This window comes from Rhinatrema bivittatum, chromosome 12 (genome assembly GCF_901001135.1).
Source record: "Rhinatrema bivittatum chromosome 12, aRhiBiv1.1, whole genome shotgun sequence".
NCBI classification, from domain to species: Eukaryota; Metazoa; Chordata; class Amphibia; order Gymnophiona; family Rhinatrematidae; genus Rhinatrema; species Rhinatrema bivittatum.
This window is the reverse complement of record NC_042626.1, coordinates 10,415,569-10,428,495: the sequence shown is the minus strand read 5'-3', so window position 1 is coordinate 10,428,495 and position 12,927 is coordinate 10,415,569. Positions and strand designations below refer to the sequence as shown.

Below are 12,927 nucleotides of genomic sequence, written 5' to 3'. Positions count from 1 at the left end.
GGGCCAGTATGAGGGTGCTAGCATAGACTGTACTCTTCTTCAGCCCTTCAGGTCTTGCTGTTGGGTTGGATATTTACTGATAATTTCTCGGGTGGGGTGGATTCTGTTTGATCTGCCCTTGATATTCTGTTTGATTTTGTTAAGAGATGATTCATCTTCCCTCTGGACATTTTAGTTCAGTTGCTGGGAAATGCGGTGGGCTTGCAGGTGAATCTTTCATATCTGGCACAAGGAGTCAGGAAACGGGAGGGCTGATTTTCCCTGAAAGTGCTGCAAAGTGCACAGTGTGTGAAACAGCTTTTTTGGGGTTTTCTGCACTAAAAGCTAAGCTCACCAGGAGGTAAGAGTTTTCTGCTTTTGAGCGGGGGGGCAAGGTGTGTGTGTTTGGGGGGGGGGGGGCAGGAAGATGTATTGTGCAAACAGCTTATCCAACAAAGCCTTTTTTCAAACCTGGCGTGTACTAAATAATTAATTATGGACACAAGCTCTGCATTATAAGCCCATTCAGAGCTTCCTCGGTTGCATTCACTTGCAGCTGAGACAGAAGAGCCTGGCTCGAGGAGTTAGTGCACATCTGAAAGTGGATTTTGCTAAAGTAGGTAAACAGTAGTGTAACCTCCCTCTTTGGGAATCTCCCCTGTAGTCCCCGGGGCCTTCTCTGCTCTCATCTCTCAGTTCACAACAGGCCCCAGGAGGTTGTTTTGGGCGGGGAGGAGGATAAACCTTCAGGGTGCTAGGCTCACGTCTCTCGGGTTTCTCACAGATGCACTCCTTATTCCTTTCTCCTTGCTCAAGGGCTGAATGAAAGACGCAGGACAACTTTGATGGCTGTGTGGGGCAGGGCATTCAACCAAAAAGACTCAAAGTCCAATTCATAACAAAGATTCTCTAACTTTCTGTATCTTGACACAAAATAAACCGTCTAAAGGTGGCTCTTTCCTCAGGTTTCTAAGCTGAATCAGTGTCCTTCAGGTAAAGAGCCAACCCTCCTGAGTGATACAGAGAGCTGGGATCCCCTGTCTCTTTCTTTGGATGGTAGAAAGTCCCACAGATATTCAGAATCCAATATCTCTCCTCCTCCTCCTCAGTGGCACTGGTGACAAAAACATTTCTCTCCCCTCCCCCCACCAAAAACCCCCAACCAAACAAATCAGGAACAAATCTCTCTACAAAACTCCTTCTCTCCTCTGCTCTGTCAGCTCACTGCTGTCCAGCAGGGAATCCCTGCACCTTTCCATGACCTTTCACAGGCAGGGGCGAGAAATCCTCCAGGGCAGGATCAGGCTCCCAAATAACAAAAAAATTCAAATCGCCTCCAAAACAGTCCCTTCCAAGTCATGGCAGGCCTCTCTTCCGCTGTGAGGCCCCAGCCCCCCCCCCCCCCCGACACTCGCCTTCCTCTCCAAAACTGTAACAGAGGCACCACACTTCCCCCTCCTGCACTGCTGACCAATCCGGACAAGCCTCCGAGGAGGTGCCTGCAGGGATGGTCTGCAAATACCTAATCCAAGCCTAGGACTTAAGCTAGGGAGGGTCCCTTCCAGTGGCAAGAGACCGAGGAAAGGCCTCAACAGCATAAAGACATAATCCAGTCCAATAAAATGTTGGAACGTAACAGGAGCTGATGGAGCAATCCCTGCACAGAGCCCAGCTGGCCCTTTTCTGATTGTATTTATACCATAGGCCTAACTGCACTGGGCTTGCTGGGTTGTTGCAGCTTCCCGCAGTCATTTGTGAGGGTTAGGAGAGATGGTTTGGAAGATATGGTGTCTGATTTTTTTCTACAATGGCAAAAGCTCATTTTTTTTCTTCTCCCTCTGTTGCTTTTGTTTACTTGCAGCCCTGATAAAAATCAGCCCCTGAAAAGCCGGAGGAATTGTATCTCATGGTGATTTATTGTCTATTGATTCCATCTAAAAGCTGGTGAAAAATACAGTGTGAAATGTGTGACTAATGGAAGCCAGAGGGTGAGAGGAGCTGGTTATGGCCAGACTGTCGTAGTCTTGGTTCTAGCTGTAGACTCATTCCTTAGGGTATAACCTAAATGCTTTACTGACTGCTTACTATGGCCTACAGGTGAAAAATAAATCTTATTTTAACTTTGAAAATAGCAGAACTGCCCTGGCAAGGCTGTTATCCTCCAAATGAGGAGACATGCAAATACTTTATTTATTTATTTATTTTAATTTTTTATATACCGGCATTCGCGATGGGAGTCGCATCATGTCGGTTTACAATTAACAGGGTGTGACAAGAGGAGAAAAACTTAGAACATTAACATGTGATATAAGAAGAAATAGCAGTTACAATAAAACAGGGACATAAAGTAACTTGGAAAGTAAGGAAAGCGATAGAAAATTAACAATGTGATAAAAAGAGTAACAAGGTAATATACCGTATATAATAAATTTATATAATATAATATAATATATAACATACCGTATATATAATATACTGTATATAATATACCGTATATAATAAAAGCAACATAAAAAACCTGCTCATTTAATGAGAAATAACATTATGGAGTTGTTAGAGTTTATGTTTACCCTGAGGGGAGGTCTTAGTTGATTTGGTTGAGAGAAAGTTCAATTGTGTCTGGAAAGGCTTTCATAAATAACCAGGTTTTGAGTCTTTTTCTGAATGTAGGAAGGCAGGGTTCCTGTCTCAGTTCTGGTGGGATGGAGTTCCACAAGGTAGGTCCTGCTGCAGAGAAAGCCCTGTCTCTGAGCGTTGTATGGTGAAAGGTTTTGGCAGGTGGAACCTGTAGTGAATCTCTGTATGACTCTCTGATAGGTCTGGTAGAGGTATGTTTTTTAAATGGTATTTGGAGGTTAAGCGGAGAGAGTTGATGGAATGCTTTGTAGATGATGGTGATGGACTTGTATAAGATTCTATAGTGCACTGGCAGCCAATGTAGGTCTTTGAGAATCGGAGATATGTGTTCTCTTCTTCTTGTGTTTGTCAAAATTCTGGCCGCCGTGTTCTGAACCATCTGGAGAGGTTTAGTATGAGAAGATGGGAGACCTAATAGAATGGAATTACAATAATCTAACTTAGAGAAGATTATTGATTGTAGAACTGTTCTGTAGTCGTGGAAATGGAAAAGTGGTTTAATTCTTTTTAAGACGTGCAGTTTATGAAAGCAGTCTTTAGTGGTTTGATTAATAAAAGATTTAAGATTTAGCCGATTATCAATGATGGCTCCTAGGTCTCTTACGTGTGATGTTTGAAAGCCGGATGGAGGATTTGCGGTGAGGTAACTGTTTTCGGGGGAAATTATGATGAGTTCAGTTTTTGCAGAATTTAAGATTAGATTTAGACTGGAGAGGAGGTTGTCAATATTTTGAAGGCAATTTTCCCAGATTTTAATAGTTTTAATAAGGGATTCTTTGATAGGGATGACAATCTGGACGTCATCTGCGTATAGAAAGTATTTGAGGTTCAGATTGGTTAATAGTTGACATAGGGGTAAGAGGTAAATATTGAAGAGCGTGGGGGAAAGAGAGGAGCCCTGAGGAACTCCCAGAGTGGAAGGATAGAACTGTGATTCTTTGTTATGTATTTTGACTTTATATCCTCTGTTTCCCAGGAATGATTTGAACCAGTCTAGTGCAGAGCCTGTTATTCCGATGTTCGCTAGTTGATTTATGAGAAGGGAGTGATTCACGGTATCAAAGGCTGCCGATAGGTCAAGGAGTATCAGCAGGTAGGCGTGACCTTTGTCGAGGCCCATGATGAGGTAATCTGTCAGAGATATGAGAAGTGATTCTGTACTTAAGGATTTCCGGAAGCCGTATTGAGTGGGGAATAAAATCTTGTGATCATCGAGGTATTCAGATAATCTGGTGTTGACTAATTTTTCCGTAACCTTAGCTATAAAAGGGAGGTTGGAGATTGGGCGGAAGTTGGAGGGCTCTTTAGGATTTAGATTAGGTTTTTTTAGTAGAGGTTTGATAGAGGCAATTTTCAGGTCATCTGGATAAACTCCTTGGGCTAAGGAACAATTGATGATGTCAGTCAAGGTTTTGGCAATGGTATCAGATATTAGCAGCAGAAGTTTGGAAGGGATATGGTCAAATGGGTGAGATGAGGGTTTCATTTTCTTCAATATTAGCATGGTCTCAGATGTTGCAATGGGTTCGAAGGCTTGTATAGCAGTGTCTTTGCAGTGATGGTGGTATGTGTTGAATGGAGCTAGGGTATTCGGTTTTAGTAGAGATTGCAGGTTGGAGATTTTGTTACTGAAGTAGATGGCTAGCTCCTCAGCTTTTTTGTGCGCTTGGTTGAGAGGAATGTCGAAGGAGTTGACTTGTGTTAAGTTCGAGACGTAAGTGAAGAGGGCTTTTGAATCGAAGATGAGGTGGTGTATCTTGTGAGCATAGTAGTCCCTTTTTGTTTTTAACGTGGTGCTCTTGTATGTATGAAGCGCGAGTTTGTAGGCTGATAGGGAGGTCGGAGATGGTGCTTTGCGCCATTTATTTTCTTTTTGTCTAAGGGAATGTTTGAGTTTTTGCAATTGTTCGTTAAACCAGGGTTGTCTTCTGGATGCATTATGTTTAGGTTTTTTTGTTGCCAGAGGGCAGAGTTTATTTGCTGCCGATACTGTGATGTTAGACCATGATTTGAGAGCAGAGTTAGGCGTGGAGATGTCTATATGAGGGAGTTCTGGGACAAGGTGTTCGTGAAGTTCATTTGAAGAACAAAGGTTTCTGTAAGTAAATTGAGGTTGAGGATCGTGTTTGATGCTTGATTGATCCAGCGAAAATGTGGTAGAGATTAGTGCATGGTCTGACCAGGGGACTGATTGGCATATGGGTGGTGCTGAGTGTGAGATGCCTGAGTTTACAAAAATGAGATCCAAAGTGTGTCCTGCTCTGTGTGTGGGATTGTTGATTAACTGTTTGAATCCCATGGCAGTCATGGCGTTTAGGAAGGTTTCACAGTTTGTAGAGGGAGAGGGGTCGTCAACATGTAAGTTAAAATCTCCCAAAATGATGGCTGGAGACTCAAGGTTTATGTTAGTAGCTATAATTTCTAAGATGGGAGAGGTGTCTGAATCCAGAAGTCCCGGAGGGGCGTAAACTAGAATGATTTGTAGCAAGTCTGATTTGAAAAAGCCGGCTTCAATTTTTGTAGGAGAGTGTACTGGGAATTGAGTAAGTCTCAGCTCTTTTTTGGCTGCAAGGAGAATACCCCCACCCTTTTTTTCTGTCTGGGAATAGAAAAGAAATCATGGGTTTCAGTTGGCAATTGGTTTATTAGTGCGGTGTCCGTATGTTTTAGCCATGTTTCCGTTATTGCGCAGAGGTCGGGTTTCATGTCCAGTAGAAGGTCATTGAGTATTATTGTTTTTTTGGTAAGAGATTGAGCGTTGAATAAAATCAGAGAAAAAAGAGCTAGGCCTAGTGTCTGTGTGAGGGGGGAAATCATGATAGGAATGAGTGATTTATAGGTAGGTGGACGTGAAATCATAGACGTATTTCTTATGAAAAATGACCTTTGTTGGAGAATTGGAATAGGGAGGCCAATATGCATAGTGGCTTGTGGTCGCAGGAAAGCTGGTTAATTTGTCCGAGAGGAGGATTGTCTGTACAGTTTGATGAATATTGAAAGAGTGCTGAATCCTCGAGTGTTGGATGTGGAAAGGATGATCGCTGGATGATTGCTGGTGTGGAAGGATGAGCGCTGGATGATTGCTGGTGTGGAAGGATGAGCGCTGGATGATTGTCAGTCTAGTACAGGAGTGCTTGGAGTTACAACAAGTGGCGATGCTGAGAGAAGATGGTAAGCGTTAATATTGGAGTCTCACCCTGACCTCACCAAGGGGCTCACTAAGGGGCAGGCCCCTTAGGTCGCGCCCCTTCGGATGCGCGACGCCCGGTGCGCGACGCCACCGCTGTATGCGCTTGTTTAAAGGTCTCCGGTAGCAGTCTGATTTATGATGTTTCAAATCCTTTATTTGGAAGAAAAAATGTTGTACGTGGTTTTGACGATGACCATTATATTTTCTGTGCATTACAAGTGGTTTTGTTCTACAGAAATCTAGGCAAGAGTGAATCAGCTGGTGACCATTGGCACTAACCAATGAAAGGGCAGCTTTAAAAATAAGAACATAAGACTTGCCATACTGAGTCAGACCAAGGGTCCATCAAGCCCAGTATCCTGGTTCCAACAGTGGCCAATCCAGGTCATAAGTACGTGACAGGATCTCAAGGGGTAGAGAGATTCCAAGATGCTTATCCTAAGAATAAGCAGTGGATTTCCGCAACTCTACCTTACCAATGGTTAATGGACTTTTCCTCCAGGAACTTGTCCAAACTTTTTTTAAACGCAGCTATAATAATAGTTTTCACCACATCCTCTGGCAATGAATTCCAGAGCTTAATTATGCATTGAGTAAAAAAAATATTTCTCTTAGTTTTAAATGTCTTACTCTGTAACTTCATTTTGTGTTCCCTGATCTTTGTACTTTTCAAAAGAGCAAACAACTGATTAACATTTACTTGTTCCTTTCCACTCATTATTTTATAGACCTCTATGATATCTCCCCTCAGCTGTCTCTTCTCCAAGCTGAAGGCTCCTAACCTCTTTTAGCCTTTCCTCACAGGGGAATCATTCCATCCCCTTTATCATCTTGGTCTCCCTTCTCTGTACCTTTTCTAATTTTGCTTGAGATGTGGTGACCAGAACTGAACACAAAACTCAAGATGAGGTTGCACCATGGAATGATACAGAGGCATTATGATATTCTCTGTTTTATTCTCCATTCCTTTCCTAATAATCTCGAGCATTTTATTTGCTTTCTTGGCTGCTGCTGCACACTGAGTAGAAGATTTCAACATATTTTCAATGATGACACCTGGATCCTTTTCCTGAGTGATGACTCCTAATGTGGAACCTTGCATTTTGTAGCTATAATTTTAGTTACTCTTCCCTAACTGCATCACTTTGCATTTGTCTACATTAAATTTCATTTGGCATTTGCATGCCCAGCCTCCCAGTTTTGCAATATCATCTTGCAATTTCTTACAATTTTCTTGTGATTTGACAAGCTTGAATAATTTTGTGTCATCGGCAAACTTGATCACCTCACTTGTTGTTCCTATTTCCAGGTCATTTATAAATATATTAAAGTATCTGTCCCACAACAGATCCCTGGAGCACTCCACTATTTACCTTTTTCCATGGGAAAATTTACCATTTAGCCCTACTCTCTGTTTTCTATATTTTAACCAGTTGGCAATCCACAATAGGGCACTGCCATCTATCCCACAACTTTCTAATTTCCTAAGAAGTCTTTCATGAGGGACTTTTGTCAAATGCTTTCTGGAAATCCAGATACACTATAGCAACTGACTCATCTTTATCCACGTTTATTTACACCCTCAAAAAAATGAGGCAAATTTGTGAGGCAAGACTTCCCTTGGCTAAATCCATCCTGGCTTTTTGTCCCATTGAACGTTGCTTATCTATATGTTCAGCAGTTTTGTTCTTTGATAGTTTCTATCATTTAGCCTGGCACAGACGTCAGACTCACTGGTCTGTAATTTCCTGGATCACCCCTTGATCCCTTTTTAAAAATTGGCTTTACATTGGCAACCCTCCAGTCTTCAGGTACCATAGATGATGTTGTTGATAGTTTACAAATTTCCAATAGCAGGTCTGCAATTTCATTTTTCAGTTCTTTCAGCACTCTGGGACTCTGGTCCAGCACTCTGGGACTCTGGTCCAGGTGTTTTGCTATTCTTTAGTTTGTCAATTTGCCCTAGTACATCTTCCAGGTTCACTGAGATTTGTTTCAGTTCCTCTGAATCATCACCTTTGAATATCATTTCTGGCATGGGTATATCTCTACAAAGTAATGTCTATCTGGGTCACCTCTTATATTCAATAGATCTCCAATATAAACAGTTGTTCTCACTTATTAAACACCAAAAAATAGTTGGACCATCATAATAAGCACTACCAATCAACTGACCTTCTTTGCTTTATACATAAACATCTGTCCTTCAATGTTCACTTTTTCTTTTATCTTTATTTGCTGCATTTAAAACTATTTTTCAAATATATATATACACACACTTATCTTATATGCTGCCATTAACACACTCTCGATTCTGGGTATATCTCTTACATCTTTCTCAGTGAATACTAAAGCAAAAAATTCATTTAGTCTCTCTGCTATGGCTTTGTCATCTCTAAGTGCTCCTTTTATCCCTTGATTATCTAATGGTCAAACTGACTCCCTCGCAGGCTTTTTACCTCAAATGTACCTGAAAAAGGTTTTATTATGTTTTTGCTTCCACAGAGAGCTTCTTTTCAAATTTTCTCTTTGCCTTCCTTATCAATGCTTTGCATCTGATTTGCCAGTGCTTATGCTGTTTTCTGTTTTCTTCATTCGAATCCCTTTTCCATTTCTTGAAAGATGTTCTTTTAGATATTATAGCCTCTCTCACCTCATCTTTCAACTATACCATTAGTCATTTAGTTTTCTTTCCACCTTTTCTAACGTGTGGAATACATCTGTTCTGGGCTTCCAAGATAGTATTTTTAAACATCCATGTATTTTTAAACATCCATGTTGCTCCTTTCAGTTTTTTGCTAAACATTTTCCTCATGTTATCATAGTCACCTTTTTGAAAGTTAAATGCTGTCACAGTAGATTTCTTTTTTGTGATCCCTCCAGTTATTAAGTCAAATTTGATAATGATGTGATCACTATTGCCAAGTGTCTCCAACACTGTTACCTCTCACGCCAAATCCTGTGTTTCACTAAGGACTAGGTCTAAAAATGCTCCATGATAGCATAATGTGCTCTGACCTCCCTGAGATTTCAACTGGTTAAAGCCAGAACTGGTCAGGAAATAAGTCACTAGCAGAAGCAGAACTTGTAAAGACCAGAACTGCAGGACAGGCTAGAATTAAGGTATTTCAGTGAAAAATTAGAACCAAAGGATTGAATTGAAAAATGTGGGCAGTCTAGATTCTGCATGTAAAGAGTCAGATAGTAACATAGAAACATAGAAATGACGGCCCATCCAGTCTGCCCAGCAAGCTTTCGCACTCTTTTTTTTTTTCTCATACTTATGTTACTCTTGGCCCTTAGTAATATTTTGATTCTATTTCCCTTCCACCCCCGCCATTAATGTAGAGAGCAGTGTGGGAACTGCATCTAAGTGAAATATCTAGCTTAATTAGTTAGGGGGTAGTAACCGCCGCAATAAGCAAGCTACACCCATGCTGATTTGTTTACCCAGACTATGTAATTCAATCCTTATTGGTTGTTGTCTGTATATAGATCCACTTTTCTTCATTCCCCCTGCCATTGAAGCAGAGAGCTATGCTGGATATGCGTGAATATCAGCCTTTCTCCCCTTCCGTTGAAGCAGAGGGCTATGCTGGATATGCATTGAAAGTGAAGTATCAGGCTTATTTGGTTTGGGGTAGTAACCACCGTAACAAGCAAGCTACTCCCCGCTTTTTTTGTGAATGGAAATCCTTTTTTTCCACATTACCTCTTGCTATTGAAGCTTAGAGCAATGTTGGAGTCGCATTAACCGTGTGTATGTTTATTGATTAAGGGTATTATCTCCAGGCAGTAGCCGTCATTCCCGCGAGCCACCCACTCTTCATTCACATCCTCTAGACTTTATGGATCCACAGTGTTTATCCCACGCCCCTTTGAAGTCCTTCACAGGTCTGGTCTTCACCACTTCCTCTGGAAGGGCGTTCCAGGCATCCACCACCCTCTCCATGAAGAAATACTTCCTGACATTGGTTCTGAATCTTCCTCCCTGGAGTTTTAAATCGTGACCCCCTGGTTCTGCTGATTTTTTTTTTCCCCGACGGAAAAGGTTTGCCATTAACTTTGGATCATTTGAAACCTTCAGATACTTGAAAGAGAGCAGGTTAGCTTTTGGTTGCTGTAAGCAACTTCCTATTCCTCTCCAGCTGTTTTTGACTGAACCCTGCTCCTCTTCAATGCCTGGTGCCTAGAGATGTGGCGTTGGGGGAATATCTGAAGCAGTCTCCCTGCTTCTTCCATTTTGCTTCAAGGTTCCAGCTGTTCTGAAGGTCAGGACTCTCTGGGCTGTACCCAATTCAAGTCCTTGTCAGGTTTTCGCCCAGGCGATCAGAGGGTTTCCGCGTGACTTCCAGTGGAGTATATGACGCAATCACTTGTGACGACATCATTCCACTGTTAGGTCAACTGTGAAACCCAGCCATGCTGAAAATAAGCTCCAAACAGGGAGGACTTGAGGAGTGAGGCCCAGAGGAAAAGCTGCATAAAGGATATTTATTTATTTATTTAACGCTTTTTATATACCGGCATTCGTAGGACACATCATGTCGGTTTACAGGTAACCGAGAAAGGAAATTACAATGAACGATGAAAGAAGGCTAAATAGATAATATAAGACAGTGCATAGAAAGAGAGTCAGCGAACAGAAATACAAATTGGTAGAACGTAATGGATTTTGATTATCCATATTAAAATTAGATGTACAAGTGAACTTATATACAATGTTAGGGAGGCGTGTGCACTCATAAGCTTAGCATATGAAATAAGAACAATATAATTAAATTATTGCACTATGTGTACCTGCACACAAATGAAATTTCTTCTTGCTTTAATTAGCTGAGAGGATTGTTGCAGTCTTCATGTGGATTGTTGTCTGATGCCTTCTTATCATCAGTGCCAGACTGAGTGGATCGTTCCTGCAGCCTTGTGATGCCATGGTGCTGCCATGTGACAATCACATGGTGACACAGGCCAACTACAAAAAGCTCGGAAGCTAGGGTATAGTTGCATTTCAGTGCATCCTATAAATACCTTTTCATAGTTTCATATAAAAATGAAAGGTCGGAGGCTGCTAGGCCTGTGCTACAAGCAAGCAGAACGTCAGATGGGTAAGAAAGCAAGAGAGTGGAAGGTGGAGGGAAGAGGAGGGCTGGGAACCGAGGGGGAGAAGGCCAAATTGAAAACAGAGATGAATATTCTCAGCTCCCTTTAGTTTCCTTGCTGCTCGCCCCCCCCCATCCCTCACGTCTCTAATTTCACTTCTCCTCTCCTCGCCCCTGGATATTCTGCTTCCCGCCACATGACAGGGCCTGGTCAGTCAGCGAAGCCGCTTTCTAACCGGCGCTGGCTGCCACGCGAGGATTCTGGAAAACCTTAGGACAATGGGGTTGAGTCAGACCGATTCTCGGGCACTGTCGCATGCTCTCGAGCAGGGCACAGCCGAGGGCATTGAAAATCCTAAGTAAAAAAAAAATATATATATATATATGTATCGTAAATGTAAATGCAGTTTTTGCAGATTTTGCATTTAGCTTACTTTTGTGCTACAGTGGAAACCATTTTTTCTTTTAATTCTCAAGAGATAAATAACTACATCATCGTGCATTGATCTGGTGCAGAATAAAAAAAATGGACGGGAGAGGGTGGGATGGTAATTTAGCAATTTTTCTAGTGCAAGGACCCATCAGAAGTGTCAGAGCACATAGGCCCACCCGCTCGACCCCCCCCCCCCCTGGGAGCAGGGCCCTTTCTTTACTGGATCAGGTGACGCGTGTACCTGTTGCATGGGGGTAAAAGGGCGCACCCAGGGGTGCAGGACGATGTTTAGAAGAGCGGTGCACGCTCATACAGGCAGCAAATGCATTTTAATTAGGATTCCTAAGGGACAATGAAAGTATAGCTAAAGAATCAAAATCAACTCTTAAATAGCCCCAAAAGGCAAATGTTTATTTATTTATTTTTGCTGTGACTGACAGGGTAATAATCAACATACAAACCTGGCAAAATTGTGTACAGCGAGATCAAAGAAATAGAACAGGCTTGCGAGTTGCCCAACAATTTTGAATTCCTGGATCTGCTCCTCCGCAGATGCTCGTGTGATATCTGCATCCACGCCAGCAGGACCTCGGTTGACTTACATGGGCAGTGGTAGAACATGGCTCGGCAGGAGGAGCCTTCAGAAACGGGTGTACCCTCAGGAAGAAACTGAAAATCAGAGCGGCCAAGGGAGAATTTTAATGACTTCTCTTAACTGCTAACTGAATTATGTCCCCGTTTTTTTGTTAGTGCTGCTGCCTGTGAGCATGAAGGGCTAATGACCAAACACTAATTTGTGCAAATTCTCTTGTCGGTGAGATTGCCCTGTAAATGGCATTCTGTTACGCTAGCACACTATTCTGATTCGGCCCATTAAGCTTTCTTGTGATATTTATGGTTTAGGCATGGCACGTGAACGCAGATGACCTGGCCTGTAGATGTTAATAACCCTAAAGAAATCTATTTTTCAGACGCATGCTTCGCCCGACTGTAAAAATAAGGCTGGCTACTGCATGGCAAGCCACAGTTGGCCTTAATCCTGCCCATCCTACACATGGGTCATTCAGATAAAATTTATACCGGTTCTTCATTCCAGGATCTCAGATGGCGAGAATAATTAATGCTTAGAATGCAAAAAGCTGGCACTTTGTAACTTGGGCATGGCTGTTTCTAAGACACTTGGCAGTTCCATTGTCACCGTTTTCCCAGGCTTGGGAAGAGGGCACAAAATACACAATAGACGCCAGCATCCAGTTGGTGAGCAGCTCATAAACCAATGAGATACCACCTTCCTCTGGATTAACACACAGAGATGTTAGGTAATCAGAAGGTTAGTCTTGACGGATCTCTGGCCATCGATCAACCCTGGCCTGCCCACCCTGATTGCTTATTGGGGAATTGTAAAGAATGTGAGACGTTTGGCTTGTTTGTTTTTGTTTTATTCCATGATGTCTCTTGTGTTTTCCTAAAGGGTTATTATGTTGTGTGAATGATATGGGAATTTATATATTTTTTTTATTGCGAATACCAGCGCAGCTAGAAACGCTCTCTTTTTTTTTTTTTTTCCAGGGTAGCATCAGTCCTTC

General features: G+C 42.2%; 1 protein-coding gene across 4 annotated transcripts in view; it reads left to right on the top strand.

Annotated features, from left to right (window-relative positions):
* SYT6 (synaptotagmin 6) overlaps positions 1–12,927 on the top strand; it is a 123,723-nt gene that overhangs the window by 55,252 nt on the left and 55,544 nt on the right. The window lies entirely within an intron of this gene.